Source organism: Anastrepha ludens, chromosome 3 (genome assembly GCF_028408465.1).
Source record: "Anastrepha ludens isolate Willacy chromosome 3, idAnaLude1.1, whole genome shotgun sequence".
Lineage (NCBI taxonomy): Eukaryota > Metazoa > Arthropoda > Insecta > Diptera > Tephritidae > Anastrepha > Anastrepha ludens.
The window spans coordinates 36,682,745-36,702,360 of record NC_071499.1 but is presented as its reverse complement, the minus strand read 5'-3'; positions in this window follow the sequence as shown (position 1 = coordinate 36,702,360).

The window sequence follows — 19,616 nt, the reverse complement described above, 5'->3', positions numbered from 1 at the left end:
GAGTCTGGAACAGCTATCTGGCTTAGATGTCAACAACCTGATAAGGTTCCTGAGCCGCACAGACTGGATATAGTCTTGCTGTAAATAAGTCTTAAACAAGTTAACGAGGATGTGGCAACAAAATGGTGCGGAAGCGCTATTTGGATTCTGGAAGAATCACCACTTAAGCCAACAAACCAACCAAATCTCTTGAAATACATCTGCGTCTTTTGCGAATTTAAGTAAACTCTAAAACTCTAACTTCGAGAGGCAATCTAACTTTTCATAGTGCAGAGCTCCTAAGCATTTTAATCTGGTTCTATGTAACGCAGGGCAAGAACATAGAAGGTGTTCTAGCGTTTTCCTCTTTTTATTTATATACCATGGTATGTAAAAAAAATTAAACTTTTGATTTCAAAACTTTTTACATGCGAAACTGTGAATATGCGAAACTGTCCCTCGAACATAGAACTTGCGCGAAAGTCAGCTCAAAAGGTGTTAGCCCTACGGCAGCGCTGAGAAGGTAGAGTTTCCTGGTGAAGAGCATAGGTAGCTACTACACAAATCGCACAGTGCTCCGACTCCACACAAACAATGGCCAATAATAGAAAGAGTGGTCGGAATTAGTTGAAACTTTACTCCTAAAAGGATTGCATCACGCAAATTTCAAGAATGAAATCGGGGTTTCCGTACCGTTTATCAATTTTGGAAAAGTAGAAGTGAAACTTCTTAGGCGTCGATGGACGAGCGAGAATCGAAATTAAAATTTCAAGGACATGCAACGTTTTGGGCATTTTCGTTCCGCGAGAGAGAAAAAAGATATTTTTTATTTTTTTTTTTTTTATTTTAAAACTTTATTTTGTATTCTGTCTATACTTACAATTCTTAGAAGACATTTTACAAATATTTGGTTACATTTAAGAGTGGCTTTGATTTTAGTATTAAAGGAATATTTCCAGTGAAATATCCTTTCTATTAAATAAATTCAATATTTTATAGATGGCTCTTGGACGAGCTGAATTGGTGTTTTTCTTTTCAACCTTAAAAAAACACATGATGGTGACATCAGGGTAGAGGCCAGTTCATTTGGGTGCGATTGAAGTCGATTTCGGTATTTACTGGCTACATTTTGAATTTCCTCTTTTATTGAAGGGATGTCTAAGTCCCGATGAATTTGGGCATTTGTCACGTACCACGGAGCGTTGACTAGGGTGCGTAGAGTCTTGGACTGGAAACGCTGCAGGATTTCCAAGTTTGAATTTGACGCAGTACCCCACAGTTGGATTCCGTAAGTCTAGACTGGTTTTATCACAGATTTGTAGAGGATAAGTTTGTTGTCCATTGAGAGGGTGGATTTGCGGTTTAGCAGCCAGTACATATTACGAAATATTAAACCTAGAGCTTTCCTTTTTGTAAAGATATGCGTTTTCCACGTAAGCCGTTTATCCAAATGAATGCCTAGATATTTAGCACTATCACATTGCGGAATTGGAATACGGTTTAAGTTGATTTGAGGGCAGGTGGTTCTTTTTGTGGTAAAGGTTACGTGTTGGGATTTATGTTCGTTTACTTTCAACCGCCAGCTCCGGAGCCATTTGGAGATTTTATTTATGCTTATTTGGAGCATATAAGAGGCTTCTACGGGATCCACTGCTGTCGCCATAATAGCGGTGTCATCGGCAAAAGTGCCAGTTAGTACACCTTTTGTGGTTGGCAGATCGTGTGTAAAAATTAAGTAGAGGATTGGACCTAATATACTGCCTTGTGGGACCCCAGCTTTAATTTGTTGGAAATTGGAAATTTCATTTTCGTAATTTACGTAGAACATTCGTTGGTTTAGATATGATTTAAGGAGCAAATAGGCATTTAGTGGTAATTTCCTTTTTATTTTAAAGAGTAAGCCTTGATGCCACACTCGGTCGAAGGCTTGTGATATGTCCAGGAAAACTGCTGAACAGATTTGTTTTCGATCGAGCGCTGTTTGTATTTTTTCGACAAGTCTATGGACTTGCTCAATTGTCGAATGCTCATTCCTGAAACCAAACTGATGTTTCGGAATTATTTGTTTGCGTTCGATAAAAACCATTAAACGTTTAAGGAAGATCTTTTCAAAAACTTTTGACAGTATTGGTAGAAGACTGATAGGGCGATAGGATTTCACTTCATCGCCTGGTTTTCCTGTTTTGAGCACCATTTTAATTTCTGCTACTTTCCATTGAGCTGGGAAAATGTTTCTGGTTAAGCACGCATTAAACAATGGCGTAGAGGAAAAGGAGAGAGAGAGCTATACCTTATATATATTTTAGATACACTTTAGGCTATTTTTCCTAAGTTTTTCCTTATGGTTTCTAATTTCTAGTGAGAAATAGCACTGCCTACTTTTTGGCGCTTGTTTGTTGGTGCAAACTTGTAGGAAATATATCTGCTGCCTGCTTTTTGGCATTATATTTCCTTGGTGCCGACTGTTTGGGGCGTTTTGTTGGTACCAATTTTTTTGGCGTTTTTTTTTTAGGGCCTACCTTTTGGCGTTTATTTCCGTTTCATGGCTAGTGATTGTGCGTGCTATAAAGTGTTATCCCATTCCGGCGTCGGATTTATTTTAATTATTGCCTTGCGATAATTTGTGCCGCTGCTGCGGTCCTGGAATCGCTGCGTTTGTGCGGGTGATAAACGCTCGGATTAGTGCGCGTTGTTGCCACGGTTAATGTCCGGCGTTTACCTACACCGGTCGCCCCTTCTCCGTTTTTTGTAAATTTTGTCTATTTGTATTCTCTGCAAATGTTATTAATTTATTTAGGTATATATTCTTTCCCTCTCTCTCTCTCATTCTCTCTCGGGTCTCTCCCTCTTTCTTTGTCTGCCTTGAAAGTTTCCCTTCTGTTATATGTACTACGCTATACGCACCTTTTTCACTCTTTGATGTCAAGGTAAAATAAGACATAAGTATTGTGTAAATTTATAATTATACTGAATGATATGAAAATGGATGGAGGATGGTTCCATGTGTAGAAGTCCACGCAAGTGGGGAAAGTTACTGATCGCCATTCACTTGGGAGTGGCCAGGACGATTCTTCTACATATGGTTCAAGCAGCTCACAACGTCCGGGATTAGCTCACGTATCCTCTGGTTAGCTTCCGAACACCCGTTCGGGAGTGAGCTAACGTGAGAAGGCGAAGCATCCCAGCATAGCTGGTTGTGCGCTGGGTTTGGGACCCGCCACTTAAAAAGCCCCCCCAATGAAAACAGCAACAAAGCCTCGGATGAGAACTTCCAACACTGATGACGACCCCTGCAAACGAAATAAGGAATACGATTTGAGGGCATGCACCTGGAATGTCCGGTCCCTTAATGGGGAAGGTGCCTCTGCCCGGCTGGTTGATGTCCTCGTGAGAGTAAAGGCTGACATCACTGCCATCCAAGAGATGCGATGGACGGGGCAAGGTAAGAAAAACATAGGACCTTGCGACGTCTACTACAGCTGCCATGTAAAAGAGCGCAAATTCGGTGTCGGATTTGTTGTGGGAGGGAGACTTCGTCGCCAAGTACTGTCGTTCACTCCGGTGGACGAGCGTCTCGCAATAATCCGCATCAAAGCGCGATTTTTCAACATCTCGCTAATTTGCGCCCACGCCCCGACGGAAGAGAAGGACGATGCGACCAAGGATTCTTTCTATGAGCGCTTGGAACGTTCCTATGAGCGCTGCCCCCGCCACGACATTAAAATCGTGCTTGGCGACTTCAACGCCAGGGTGGGCAAGGAGGGAATTTTTGGTCCCACAGTCGGAAAATTCAGCCTGCACAACGAAACATCCGGTAACGGACAGAGGCTGATCGACTTCGCCGGGGCCCGAAACATGGTAGTCTGCAGCACCAGATTCCAGCATAAAAAGATACACCAAGCTACCTGGCTGTCTCCTGATCGAAAAACGCGAAACCAGATCGATCATGTTGTGATAGATGGAAGACACGCTTCTAGTGTATTAGATGTACGTACGATCCGAGGAGCCAACATCGACTCGGATCATTACCTTGTTGCAGCCAAACTGCGCACACGCCTCTGTGCAGCAAAAAACGTACATCTACCTACGCAAAGAATGTTCGACATCGAAAAGCTGCAATCACAACAGACAGCCAGAAGATTCGCCACTCGACTCTCACTCCTGTTCTCGGAGAGCACTGCCCAACACACCGGCATGCGCGAGCAATGGAGCAACATTTCTCGTTCCCTACGTACCGCCGCCGAAGAAGAAATCGGATTCCGGCGAGCCCGAAAAAACAATTGGTACGACGAGGAATGTCATGCTGCCGCCGAAAGAAAAGATGCCGCCTATAGAGCCACGCTGCGATCGGGCGCAACGCGAGCCATATGGGATCGCTACAGAGAGCTGAAAAAGGAAGAGAGACGTATTATCCGACAGAAGAAACGAGAGGCCGAAATACGTGAGTGCGAGGAGCTTGAGATGCTGGCCAATAGGAACAACGCCCGAAAATTCTACCAGAAAGTTCGGCGGCTTACAGAAGGTTTTAAGACCGGGGCGTTGTCCTGTAAGAACAAAGACGGCGATCTGGTGACTGACGTACAGAGCAATCTTAAACTATGGAGGGAACACTTCTCGAACCTGTTAAACGGTGACAGCTGCGCATGTCATAGAGAATGTGAAGATCCCGATACCCCAATCGTTGACGACGGAATTGTCGTTCCGTTACCCGACCATGACGAGGTGAGAATAGCGATAACGCGGCTAAAGAACAACAAAGCCGCGGGCGCCGACGGACTGCCGGCTGAGCTATTCAAACATGGCGGCGAGGAGCTGGTAAGGTGCATGCATCAGCTCCTATGCAAAATATGGTCGGATGAAAGCATGCCTGCCGATTGGAATTTAAGTGTGCTCTGCCCAATCCATAAGAAGGGCGATCCTGCAATTTGTGCCAATTACCGCGGGATTAGTCTTCTAAATATCGCCTATAAGGTTCTAGCGAGCGTATTGTGTGAAAGGCTGAAGCCCACCGTCAACCAACTGATTGGACCTTATCAGTGTGGCTTCAGACCTGGAAAGTCTACCATCGACCAAATATTCACAATACGCCAAATCTTGGAAAAGACCCATGAAAGGAGAATCGACACACACCATCTTTTCGTCGACTTCAAAGCTGCATTCGACAGTACGGAAAGGAGTTACCTGTATGCCGCTATGTCTGAATTTGGTATCCCCGCAAAACTAATACGGCTATGTAAGATGACGTTGCTCAACACCAGCAGCGCCGTCAGAATTGGGAAGGACCTCTCCGAGCCGTGTGATACCAAACGAGGTTTCAGACAGGGTGACTCGCTGTCGTGTGACTTCTTTAACCTGATGTTGGAGAGCATCGTACGAGCCGCAGAACTTAATCGCTCAGGCACAATATTTTATAAGAGCGTACAATTGTTGGCGTATGCCGATGATATTGATATCATCGGCCTTAACAACCGCGCTGTTAGTTCTGCCTTCTCCAAACTGGATAAAGAGGCAAAGCGAATGGGTTTGGTGGTGAACGAGGACAAAACGAAGTACCTCCTGTCTTCAAACAAATAGTCGGCGCACTCGCGTATCGGCACCCACGTCACTGTAGACAGTTATAATTTCGAGGTTGTAAAAGACTTCGTTTATTTAGGAACCAGCATTAACACCGATAACAATGTCAGCCTTGAAATCCAACGTAGAATCTCTCTTGCCAACAAGTGCTACTTTGGACTAAGTAGGCAACTGAGCAGTAAAGTCCTCTCTCGACGAACAAAACTAACACTCTACAAGACTCTCATCATGCCCGTCCTAACGTATGGCGCAGAAGCGTGGACGATGACAACATCCGATGAAGCGACGCTTGGATTGTTCGAGAGAAAGATTCTGCGTAAGATTTTTGGACCTTTGCACGTTGGCAACGGCGAATATCGCAGGCGATGGAACGATGAGCTGTATGAGCTTTACGGCGACATAGACATAGCGCAGCGAATAAAGATCCTGCGGCTTCGTTGGCTGGGTCATGTCGTCCGAATGGATACAAACGCTCCGGCTTTGAAAGTATTCGATGCGGTACCAGCTGGTGGTAGCAGAGGAAGAGGAAGACCTCCTCTGCGTTGGAAAGATCAGGTGGAGAAGGACTTGGCTTCACTTGGTGTGTCCAACTGGCGCCGGTTAGCACGAGAAAGAAACGACTGGCGCGCTTTGTTAAGCTCGGCCAAAATCGCGTAAGCGGTTATCGCGCCAATTAAGAAAAAGAAGAAGATATGAAAAAAACCGTCTACCGAAAAATGGTCTACGTAATATAAAATTAAGAAAATAAAACGAACTAATGAATAGATTATATACTAGGTTGTTGAATAAGATATGCGATTCGATAACAGAAACGCAATTTTATGGATTGAACCGTGTATGCACTGTTAGTACAGTCTCCCTGAACATCAATACATTTGTTCCAACAAGATTCCAGTTCATGAATTCCATTCCTGAAGTGAGAATCTAGAGAGCTTGCAAAATACGCTTCCACAGCTATTATGACCTAATCATTTGATGAAAAAGGATTTGCACGCATGAGTATTTTTAGGTCCGGATGGAAGTCGCTAGGAGCCTAATCTGATGAATACAGTGGAAGCTCCAACAATTCGGACTTTAAATCATGGATTATAGCTATTGTCAAAATGCTCTTGTGACGCGGTGCATTGGCCTAATGAAAACGCATTTTTTTCTTTTGCAAACTGGGTATTTTTCACAAATGTTTTCCTTCAGCTGGCTTGAAAGCTTGAAATTGAAATTTGAAATTTGAAAGGTCGAGCCAAGGAGCACCAAAAGATTTGGTGGCTTCTAAAACACTCAGGCTAAAGAGCCCATTGTATTTAAAGCTCTGGAAAGAGGGTAGATAGTCAAGGAGAGAAAGAGAAAAGTATCAGAGAAAGAGATAGGAAAGAATAGAGACAGAGATAGAGATAGTTATTCCTGTGAGAATTTTCCAGATTCTTTGGCAAATCTGTAAAAATCCTCCAGTTTTAGAGAACGAATATTACTCATTCTCATGACATCAGAACCCAATACTCGTAGTCGCGCTCTAGCAAAGGCAGGACATTCACAGAGAAACTGCTCAGTGCTATCCGCCTCCTTCAAGCATGACAGGCATACCGGGTCCTCGATGATTCCAATGGTGGTCATATGTTAACCCCATGGGTTGTATCCTGTAATGATGCCGACCATCAACCGAATGTCTTTCCTTCTAAGTTTTAGTAGAAAGTTTAACAGTTTTCTGTTCGGACTTGTCACAAAACACTTTGCAGTTCTGCAGCGTTCCAGACCGGACCATCGCTCTTTATGTAGATTGCCTACATAATCGTTGATCCAATTCTTGATTCCTGCGGGACTGATTCCGATTATTGGCTCTGACATCAAATTTCCTTCCAAATGAAACTATGGGTATCAGGTCATCTTTAGGTGCCAAAAACAGTGGATACTGCTCCGACAGCAACTTAAAGATTTTTCTAATATATATCCCTAAGTTCCATCTTCGTGCCAGAAACTATATTTATGGAGTCTACACATTGCTTTTATTGCTTCCTGTTGTATCTTAAGATCCAAAGGGCGCTTGGAAGCTTACAATAATATTCAGAATTTATTGATTTACCAGTTTGCAAGTGATACACAAACAAAATTCCTTTCACATACCAAAAAACTGATGCTCATAACTTCTTGGCCGATTTCTGGACCTGCCAAAAATAAAAATATAATCACTGCTCGATACTTGATTCAAACGAAAATGCACATACAAATCTATGAAGAGTTCACTAATATAACAAAAAAAAAATATAGGCTAGTGCAACGCCCTCTCTTAACGAAATGCAATACTTTTTGAACAACTTAGCGACTACTCCATAAATCTGCACGGAAGTCGAAACTGAAAAGACTCCTGTGTTTTGTATAAAGTTTTAATTAAAGCTAAGTCCAAGAAAAAGTACACAAATGTATTTTTTATTATTTTAGTTTTTATTTATTTCCATTTCTTATTTATTACAATATTATAAATGAGTTGTCAGCGCTAATTCAACCTGAATTTGCCTTTAATCTTCTATATCCAAATTTTTAGTGCTTCTTACTTTGTTTCCGCTTTGATTGTTAGCAGAAAAATGCAAATTGTTTTCATGCAAATTAAATTCCTCCAATTGTTATTTTTTTTTTCTTTTTCTCTTATAATGTTCGTGATATTTTCCATCAGCCATGGAGGCATAAGAATGCTTTTTACTTTTACGTTTTATTTTATGGAAAAACATACCAACGCATACTCTAATCACTTCCCGCCCAATTTTCTTTTTATTTGTTTCCTTTGTATTAATTATGTCAAAGCAAATGGAACATACGTACGTACATTCCGAAATTTTCCGATTTTCTTTTCCATTCTTGCGCTATAAAGTTGTTTCCTTGTTTCTTTGTTGTTTTTATTACTTTTCCAAACATGTTATGCTCTGCTAATTATGCATAAAAACTTAAACTTTGCACGTAAAAATGCACACGCACACACATCGGCCGTACATAAATACATCGAGGATATGTCCATATGTTTGAACGTAAGCGAGTTAGGGGTGCCCTTCTTTTCAAATATATAAATACACTGATTTGTTTTTATTTCTACAAGCCGTATGTGCTTTTTAACGCCAATTATTAGTATTTATTGTACATTTTTTAAGTGAACAAATTTACAGCGAATCCTTGTATTTCGTGGCCGTTCCCGTCTGCAGTGCGCTTGTGGGTTCCAGTGTAACATAGTCCACAAAAGGCAAAGGTACAAGTGCGTGTTAGGTTCAGCTGACTGTACAATGATTATGCGCCCCGGCCGAAACCCAGTTTGTACCTTGCGTATAATGGAATTGAGGACAGGCGAAATACGCTGAAATAGTAAGCTTGTCATCACTTTACTTACAGTATTCAGCAACGTAACGCCAATTTTTACATTAACTAAGGTCACCTTTTTTGGTATCTTAACTATATCTCATTTAACCAGATTTCTCTGATAATCGGCATGATAACACGAGCAATAGCGTTAGACCCGTGTTAGAGCAGCTCAGCAGGAATTTTGTCTGGGCCAGCTGCTTTGACATTTTTGAGAGCTTGAAAAGCTTTTTTTCTCCTTTTTTGTGTAGGAACATACTAGCAAGTACAGCACTCAGACAACACTAAGTCCATTGTTCTGCTCCTGGGTTCATTTTTCAATCTTCTTGAAATTTACCCGACCTCCTAAGAAATCTGAGTAGATCTTGTGGTGCCAAAAAGACAAGGTGGTCGCTTCTTAACACATCAATGCCAAAGACCTCAAGCTTAATTCGAACAAAGGCTAGAAAGTGGTCCGCCGTCTCATCCTCCCCTCCGCACGCTGGACAGGGTGCACTGCCTGAGATGCCCACCTTTTCCATGTGCTTTGCTGACTGGAAGTCCAACCAGTTGCCTACAGTCCCTTCTGCCTAATGACAGGTAACATCAGTTTTGTTCAACTGCAGCCTCGCTCAGGCTGCCCATAAGCAAGGTTAGAGTAACCCGTTTGCTAACCGTGGCTTTGATGACCGCAGAATTGAGTGGCAGAACGGGCTCCGGGACAAGGAAGTTGGCCTCAGAGCCCATCCTAGCTAAAGAGGCAGAGATCTCGTTACCCACGATACCCACGTGCCCCGGTATCCATGTTAGCATCAGAATATTACGTCTGCCGACATAATTTAACCTGGAGTTACAGGTCTCGACTACTCTTGAAATGGTTGGGGGGGCTGTCTAAGGCCATGGGTGGAGCTTGGCTGTCGCTGCAGACACATATAGATCTGCCTCTCCATCTGTTTTCCACAACAAAGATCATCGCTTCTTGAACAGCATACACCTCTGCTTGGAACACAGATGCGTGCATTCCAAGAGCGAAGTGTAAATTTGTCCCACTTAATTCCACGTAGACACCAGAGTCGAAACCGTGTTTGGTCCTGGAGCCATCCGTGAAATTGCGAGCACAGTGTTTGCCGGGCTCATTTTCCGAGTTTGACCACAGTTCAGCCTCTGCAAGCACCACACTGTATCTCTTGTCAAGTACGACTTTTGATGGAATGGAATGAAGGGGAATGGCGAGGATAGTTGGATGTTGTTGTTGTTGTAGCAGCATAGACATTCCCCATATTTACATACGGGGAATGCTGCTGGAGTGGCAGTCCTTGGCCGGATATAAATCCGGGTCGTTTCGGTAACGTAGAACCGACTGTCGTGGAAACGAGGATCGTTGGATCGAAGGCCATGCCTACGCTATTGCCAAATGCCTAACAGGAGCCGTACCATTTCCGATTGTGTTTCAGCCTGCAGATGGCCTTCAAGGCCTCTCCATGGATGACGGTGGTAGACTAATCAGAACATCTAATGCCGGGCTTGAAGTGGTCGCAAAAGCTTCGGTCCAACAGATGGTTACAGTGTATTGTAGTCTCGATAAGATCCTCCTGACTCCCACGGGAGATATTCTACATACCCAGACCACTAATGAATAGGTCTTATCATAGCCGTGCAGCCTGCAAAGCTAGTTCCACTTCTTCAAGGGTTGACAAAGTTGTAGAAATGCCCCTTCTAGAATACTGCTGGATTGTAGGGATTAGGTTTTTGATGTACCAGCACTGAAAATTTGGCGACGTCATTCTAATTGATACGCCCGATTTTGTAATATAGTTTAGCTCAATTTACATATTTAATTCCCACAGCAGCTCTGTTATTATTTCTCCACATTTGCTGTTTATACTATCCATATAGAAGGTGAGTATTTTTTGAAGACGATAATAAATGTAATTTTACAGATCGAAGTTTTTAATTTACTTAAATATCTTAAAAAATAATCCATCAACGAAAAAGCGAATGGTAATTGCAATAATAATTCAACTATTATGGCATGTTAGAAAGAGTTTACTCGCCGACCAGAGAGGCTCACTGTGATGTTCCACACTAGTACTGAAAATTGCTTATAAATATTTACCTCAGCCCGGAATATTCGCATAATCTTAAGAACAAAAAAAAAAAATTCATTACTTAAATCCAAGAAAAATTATCTGCTTTAATAACATGAAAAAATCTACACATAAAACTGCTCACCCTTATGCACATAATTTTTAATTTGAACAATTTACAAAGTTTTGCAGCCTTGCTGTTGTTGACTCGCGTTGATTTCATTCGCCTCTTTCGGTTTGAAACTAAGCAAAAGATCCGAGATTAGCAACTTTCAAAATCACAGAACAGCGGTAAGCATAGGCGATAAGGCGATAAGCGTTTAAATAATGTCAAATACAAAATGCTAATGACAACACTGGGGAGTAAAGTTTTCTTGTGCGTCATATGTTGGTGAGAGCAAATTTTAAAACGCAAATAATATATGCACAGCCTCACTTTTTGTATGAGTGGCAAACTAATATATGCCCTCAAGAAAATGGGATGTAGCTGGCTGGATATCCTGGCTACGCTCGTAATAATAAAAAACCATAACAATAAGAAAATTAGGAAAAACTGCTTCTACATGACAGCTTTTTGCTTCCAAATACAACTAAAAATAAACAGGGAAACAGGCATCATATGATACACAGATATATAGATTAGGTGAAGAAAATAGTCCTAAGCGATTCCAGCTAAATATTCGTAGTGAACCATATCACGTTACGTAAACATCGCCTTAGGTCATACTATACAAACATTTTAAGTTAAAATTAAGCTTAGAAAAAATTGCTGCGCGATTTTGTGTTTGAAGAATACAGTGGTGTGGTGCTGTGTTCGAAAAGGGGGGCGATAAGAGAAAAAATTCGCTAAACTCTTTAGTAGTTCCAGTAAAAAATTGGAGCTGTTGGTTTGAAAAAAATGTATGTTGTTTAAAAGGGGTCGGCAAAAGTGAAACGATGACTAACACAAGAGTTACGTTAGTTGAGTAGTTAGTTAGAAGTATGTCACTAGGACCTGAACCCTTTCTAGGTGTCAATTCTGCAGCGACTCAACTATGGATTGACAACTTCATGAGGGCGTTGGTCTGAATTAAACTCATGCAGAGCGGCCAAGCGCTTTGTGAAACAACCAAACAGGAAAATAGCGACCTTTCTCCTAAAACTCAGCAAAACGGACCTGAGAGTGGTGGTGGGTGTAATCGCAGGGCACAATGCCTGTGGTCAGCATTTAGCGGCCATGGGGGACGTCGACAGCCCGATATGCCTATCCTGTCTTGAGGATGATGACACTGCAGAGCATTTTCTCTGTAGCTGTCCGGCGTTTTCCAGAATCAGACTTAGGATATTGGGTTGCGGCATACTGAGTATGGATAAAGTTCATACTCTTCCTCTTCCGGATCTCTTAAGATTCATCAATGAATCCAAGAGAATTGTGGAAGAGTGACCTCAAACTAATTTTTCCGCCTTACCACCCCCTTTTCGTCTTCTTCTCTCTCCATTCTTTCTACTGAAATATATCTGAGTGTAGTACAATGGTTACCGGTCATAGGAACATACGGGATAATGAGATAGCGGATGAGCTAGCATGAAAAGGTTCGACACTAGACTTAGCAGAGGCGGTGAGAGTATCCACCCCACTGAACACATTAAAAGCATCCATTGCTTCACACCATCATGCTTTAGCCGAAAGAAGATGGAAGCAACTAACTACATGTATTACAACAAAAAACACATGGCCGTCATACAAAACCCAAAGGACGAATGACCTGTTAGGATGCTCTCGGCCAAACATCTCACGTATCACTGCAACCCTTACAGGAGCCTTACATTGGAAAGTAGGGGATCAGGCAGTCAGACTCAACCTCGCCTTCCATCCCATCTGCAGAAGCTGTCAAGCGGAAGGGGCGAAGGAAAGTATTTTCCACTATTTATGTGAATGTCCGGGGCCAGCTAAGGTAAGACTCCACTCCTTGATAATCCTATCCTACAGCAAATTAAGGAGATCTCAGACATCGAGATAAAAGATTTGCTGTTATACTTGGACCCCACTAAATGGATCTGACTGGAAACAGAAAAACAAAAAAAAAGAGACCATCACACCAGCCAGTGGTAGTAAAACGGTGCTGGTCACTAATTAGGAGTATTTCTGTGAAAATATTCAACCACTTCAACAACGACAACAATAGTCTCAAGACTAAGCACTTGGACTTGCCCTACCCCCCACAAATCTAATCTAATCTAATCTACGTTGGGTGATATAAAATCTGTTATTTATAGAAATACCACCTTGATCAAAAAGTTTCCGAAACAACTGTAAGGAGACGCTCCAAGTCAAGTGATTTGAATTCGGATTTTTGTTTTTTAGATCTGAATTATTTGGATTAGCGCCGTATCGATACTGAAAATAGTAAATGCTCTGTTCTTTTACATAAGGCTCATATGCGTGCTTTGAACTAAGAAAAGGTACGAGTCATTTTTAGGGTAATTGCCAAATTATGCGGTATCCACCGAGAATAAATCTGCTGGAAGACAAAATGGACGACTAATTTTGCACGAGATGCATTCAAGAGATGTGATTTTTCACCTACCATATAATTGATAAGAATCGTATTTTGAATAAAAGTAATGAAACGTATAGGCACTTTAGACTTTTAGACCCTTTATTTAAGACCCTTATTCAGACCCTTAATTTCATCATCATCATCTTTTGATACCACAGCTCTTTGTGAGCTTTGGCCTGCTACACGTGGAATCTCCATACATCTCGATCGCTTGCGACTTTTTTCCAATTCCTTATCCCAAATTTATTGATGTCCTCTCCTTGTTCGTCGGTCCATCTTGTTCTCGGTATTCCTCTTGCTCTAGTGTTAAACGCTCTGGCTTCCACAATTTTCTTCTGTGCTCACGTGCAGTCCATTCTTGTTATATGACGCAGTCATCTTAACCAATGCGCTTTGATGAAACATAGTATAACATTTTCACCATTTATACGCTAGTCTGGGTCGTAATTTCACCTTATACGCCGCCCGCCGTGATATTTGATTACACCAAACAATTTTTGCGATTATTTTTCATTCAAAGATTTGCAGTTTTCCTTTATCTGCTTCAAATACCTGTTGCGTATAGTACACGATTCAGCTCCATAGCATAGGACTGGTTTAATTTACATTGCCTGTTTAGTAGTTTCGATCTGTTAGCTGCTTGAAAGACTAATAAACCACATCAATGAAGAGGCACTTAATTTAATTAAAACCAACGGATTAATACGAAGGCTCAGACGCACTAAACCTAGCGATCTCATACCTCCATAAAAATGCTTTATGTTATGTAGAGTGAAAATTGTGTAATGTTATCATAATTAAGTTGCTTTTTAGTCAAACGCTCGTGACTATCAAGCGCTTCAAGCGCTTCCAGTGACTTTTTATGTGCCATCGTGCACTCATCCCATACAATTACGAAGAGAAGAGAACTGTTCTATTCCCCCCCGCTTTAACCCAACTATGCGTTCAGGTGCAAATGACTTTTTTGCGTTAAGTCTGATATAAAATAAGTTCTATTTACTATTCTTAAATTTATATAAACTTTTCCAGGCGAAGTAAAAAAACTGGCATATATTTGCTTCAACGTAAATATATGAATGATATAGGTAATATCTCATATTAGCATAACCTTTCTGCAAAAAATTAAGGAAACGATCACCAATCACGCCGGCAATGATACAATGAATTTTTCACTAATAATAAGTGGTCTTCCCCTTCCTCTTCCTATAGCTATTCCTCTTCCATCTCCAGCTCCATCTCCTTTCTTTATCGCGGAAACGGGCAGTAAAAATTACTTCACTTAAAAGCTTTCGTCAACAGCTTCCATCTGATACCCATATTGTACAAACACATCCAAGGGTGCCTTGGTCCACCTTTTCGGCAGCTTCTCGAGACCCTGGTCACTCAGAGATCTAAAAAATACTCTGTATTAAAGCACTCATCAGTAACTTTGATTTGATACCCACAATGTAAAAACACATCCTAGGGTTACCCGGGTCCTCGTTTTGGCCTTCGGCAGCGCCACCTGGTGGCGAGTGGAATCAATAAGCATATTATACTAACCTTCCCCGTGGAAAAAAATATACATATACCAAATTTCATAATAATCGGTCCAGACACACACGACCAAAATGTATTCAATTCTAATGAATGCTATGTGCGGTACAAAAAATACGTGCGGCAAATAGCAAAAACACACTCACTTAACCGACGCACCGCACACGCACGCGTTATCGGATTTCAACCAAACTTCACAGAAACCTTTGCCAAAGCAACACCAACAATATGTGAAACTTTCATTGTTTTCCTTACACGCATTGCTGAGATTACCCCGGACAAATGCACACTTTTTTTCGGCTTAATTTTTATATATATAGATAAGGATATTTTTTCACTAAAATTTTCTTCAATAATATAACAATTAAAAAATATAAAACAAAAAAAATTAATAAATAAATAAAATATAAATTTTTTTTTATATTATTTTTTATTTCTAAAGTGTGTTTTACAGGACGGCTGGTACTTATTTGTACCACGTAACATCCTGAGTGGTACAACGGTTTACCACCACCTACGGTGCCACCCTGTTATTGCATCTCAGATTTTAAATTATTCATCACCTAATTAACCAACTTCGATAAACAATAATATACCAGGATTGCTGTGCCAATGTCGGTCGGGTCGAAAGGGTTAAATCCTAAAAAGAAGAACGAATTCTTTATTACATTTGTATCAAAATTAATGAACAATTTATTACTGTGATCGCTAACATTCGGTATTAAGAATTTGCAAATAAAGAACACTCAGAGCTATCAAAGTCAATACTGGGCGTTAAATTCAAATTGTTTAATCATTAAAATCTCGTAACACAAAAAACTTGAGAAAACTGAAGAAAAACGTATTTCAAGCTATTATTTTATTAAAAAATATTATGTAAAATTATTACTTCATTTTATTATTTTTTTTTTTTTTAATAATCTTTCTTTCGCTTGATAACAGAAAGAAAAGATCTTATTGTAAACTTTGAAAATGATTTTGAACGCACCAATAACACTTTAATTACAAACAAAGCACTTTAATCGCTTAACTTAGTATCCCTCACCATTTCCAAATATTTCAGATTAAACACAAAGTACTTGAAATCAATAAAACAACACACAACTCTAATAGTGGCATTAATGGCACATTGAACTAGTGGCGCATGCGGCGATGTTGCAAAACCAGTGAGCTAATATGCTTAGTGCGAGTGTGTGTGTCATGCATATGCATGAGTATATGAATATATGAGTGTGAGTATATGAGTATGAGTATACGTTTTGTTTTGCACAAACAATGGAATATAAAAGCAATTTCGTGTTTCACCAAATGTTTAGCAGCTTCACCCCATCAGTGCTAGACTTCATTTTCCATAGCTAAGTGCATATATATGCATACATATCGCACCCTAAATACAAAAGGGGCACAACTCAAAATTTTCCACACTCGAGCTTGACTTGTTTACAGTAGCACAGAAAACAAACTATGTGACATATCACGCTGAAATTTGCCATGTAAGCTTATAACAGTCCTACCAAAAAACAAAAAATTTATTTTTGCCATATGTCATCCGCGGACCGTTTTATTGATAACGTGTCGTTCATATTTGAGCAGAAGTACATTTTGAGTTGTGACCCTTTTGTATTTAGGGTGCGATATGTATGTATGTATGACACGTGCATGCCAGCGTACATGAACTTAGAACTATGACTAGTTCGTATTCCTACTCTGTTTCATATGGGCAACTTGTGGCGCAAAATTAATCATCCAATTTGATTTTTTTTTTTTTATAATAAAAAATAATTTTATTGGAGCATTGAAAATCTTTACTTTGGCCTTCTTTATTTTGAAATCGCTATATACAAGGTGGCGGAAAATTATCATCCAATTTTGCTTTTGAATAACTTTTTTACTAAATAAAAAAAATGATTTTGAGTAACGGAAATCTTTATTTTGGCTTTCTTTACTTTGAAATCGATATACACGGTGGCGCAAAATTAATCATCCAATTTTGTTTTTGAATAACTTTTTCACTAAATAAAAAAAATGATTTTGAGTAACGGAAATTATTTTGAAATATAAAGAATGTCAAAATAAGGTTTGCATTACTCAAAACCATTGTTTTTGTATATCAATTTCAAAATAAATCAAAATCATTTTTTTTATTTAGTAAAAAAGTTATTCAAAAGCAAAATCGGATGAACAATTTTACGCCACCTTGTATATCGATTTCAAAGTAAAGAAGGCCAAAATAAAGATTTCCGTTACTCAAAATCATTTTTTTAATTAGTAAAAAAGTTATTCAAAACCAAAATAGCGGGTGGCGCAAAATTAATCCTCCTATTTTGTTTTTGAATAACTTTTTAATAAACTAAGAAAAAATATTTGAGTGATGGAAATCTTTATTTAACGCACTCCATTTCTTGACTGTTCGTATACTGCAGCTGTCTAGTTCACCATTTTAAAATATGATTGCTTGCAAAAATTATAGCATAAATCTTCCGATCGGGTGATTAATTTCGCAGCATCTTGTACTAGAAATACTAGAACAAAAACAAATTTTAATCATCGAAAATCACTTTATTGTTTTTCAAAATATTCTCCATGAAGATCTATACACTTTTGCATGCGTTTGCACCAATTGTCGAAGCACTTTTGCCACTCTGAATGAGGTACCTCCAAAACATGCATTCTGAATGCCGCAACCGCTTCTTCAGGTGTCGAAAAACGTTGACCTCTCAGTTTGTTTTTTACGTACGGGAATAAAAAGAAGTCATTCGGTGCCAAGTCAGGACTATACGGCGGATTACCCATTAATTCGATATTTTGGGTGCTCAAAAATGCAGTCGTTTGAGCCGATGTGTGAGAGCTCGCATTGTCCTGGTGAAGAGTGATCCGTCTTTGGCGATTTGTTTTCCTAATTTCTTGGAAGACAACTGGCAAACAAATGGTTGTCTACCACTCAGAATTGACTGTTCTGCATTGTTCTAGTGGTACGGTTGCGACATATCCAGTTTTTCCGAAAAAATTGGCGACCATTTGCTTGGAAGTGCTTCGTGCGCGAACAACTTTTGTTGGATTTGGCTCATCTTGAAACACCCATACAGTCGACTGCTGTTTACTTTGGGGCTCATACGCGTAAATCCATGATTCATCACCTGTCACGATGTCATAGACGTGTTTCGAAGCCCCGCGATCGTATTTTTTGAGCATTTCCTTCGACCAATCGACACGAGCCTTTTTTTGAGCGATTGACAATTTGTGTGGGATCCAACGCAATATTGAATGTATGCTGATCCCACTAATGCTTAAGATTGTCTCAATCTCACGATAGGTCCCATGACGATCTTGCAATATCAGTTCGCGCACAGCATCAATGGTTTTCGGAACAACAACTCATTTTGGACGACCTTCACGAAATTCGCTTTGGAGTGAACTACGACCACGATTGAATTCACCATACCATCGATAAACACTGGTCCTTGATGGAGCTTCATCGCCAAAAAATGAATTGAGTTCACCCATGCAATGTTGCTGAGTTAATCCACGTCGAAAGTTGTAAAAAATAATCGCACGAAAATGTTCACGATTTAATTCCATTTTTGGACCGAGATGAATCTTTTAAGTTACTGTAAACAACACAAATAGCGCTGGTATTTCAAAGCGTTCTGAGTACGTAAAAGCCAAAAAATGTCAAACTTTGCGATACAGCTGTCAGTTGCCAGATTGCAACCCCAGGGTTGCCAAATCCCGACATATACAAGGCACACCTCGTAATAATTAAAAAATGTCTGCTAATTAGTAGTATACGTCCTTCTAGTATTTTCTCAAGTGATGAAATCGTATTTGCTCTGAATTAGACATTTTTTCTACTACTTCCAATTTTCTCCACTGGGCTTCTGCTCTTTATATGAGGGTGTGTGTGCGCCTACACTTTGTTTAATGCACTATGCAATAACAAGCTACAATGGTGATCAGACCAAAAACTTTAATTGACAATCAATGCGCCATATGGTGAGTAGCGTCTGCTCTCGTTGTAGTGTTAGCGACAATGCCGTCTGCAACATATACACAATGAAGGGATAATTACCAAAAGTTTGTGCTGAGCTCAATAGCGCAAGTATTGTACTTTTTGCTTGAAATGGATGTGAGTGTGTGAAATCAGTGTCAAACTTTCGATTGTGATTGCGCGAGTACCGAATGGTTTCAAGGATTGAATTTGAATTTGAAGAAGAGGTCGAGCCAAGGAGCACCAGGAGATTTGGTGGCTCCTAAAACACTCAGGCTAAAAAGCCCATTGTATTTAAAGCTCTGGAAAGGGGGTAGATAGTTAAGGAGGGAGGGAGAAAAGTATCAGAGAAAGAGATAGGAAAGAATAGAGACAGAGGTAGAGATAATTAGTCCTGTGAGAATTTTCCAGATTCTTTGGCGAATCTGTAAATATCCTCCAGTTTTAGAGAACGAATATTACTCATTCCCATGACATCGGAACCCAATACCCGTAGTCGCGCTCTAGCAAAAACAGGACACTCACATAGAAAGTGCTCAGTGCTATCCGCCTCCTCCAAGCAGGGCAGGCATACCGGGTCCTCGAAGATTCCAATGGTGG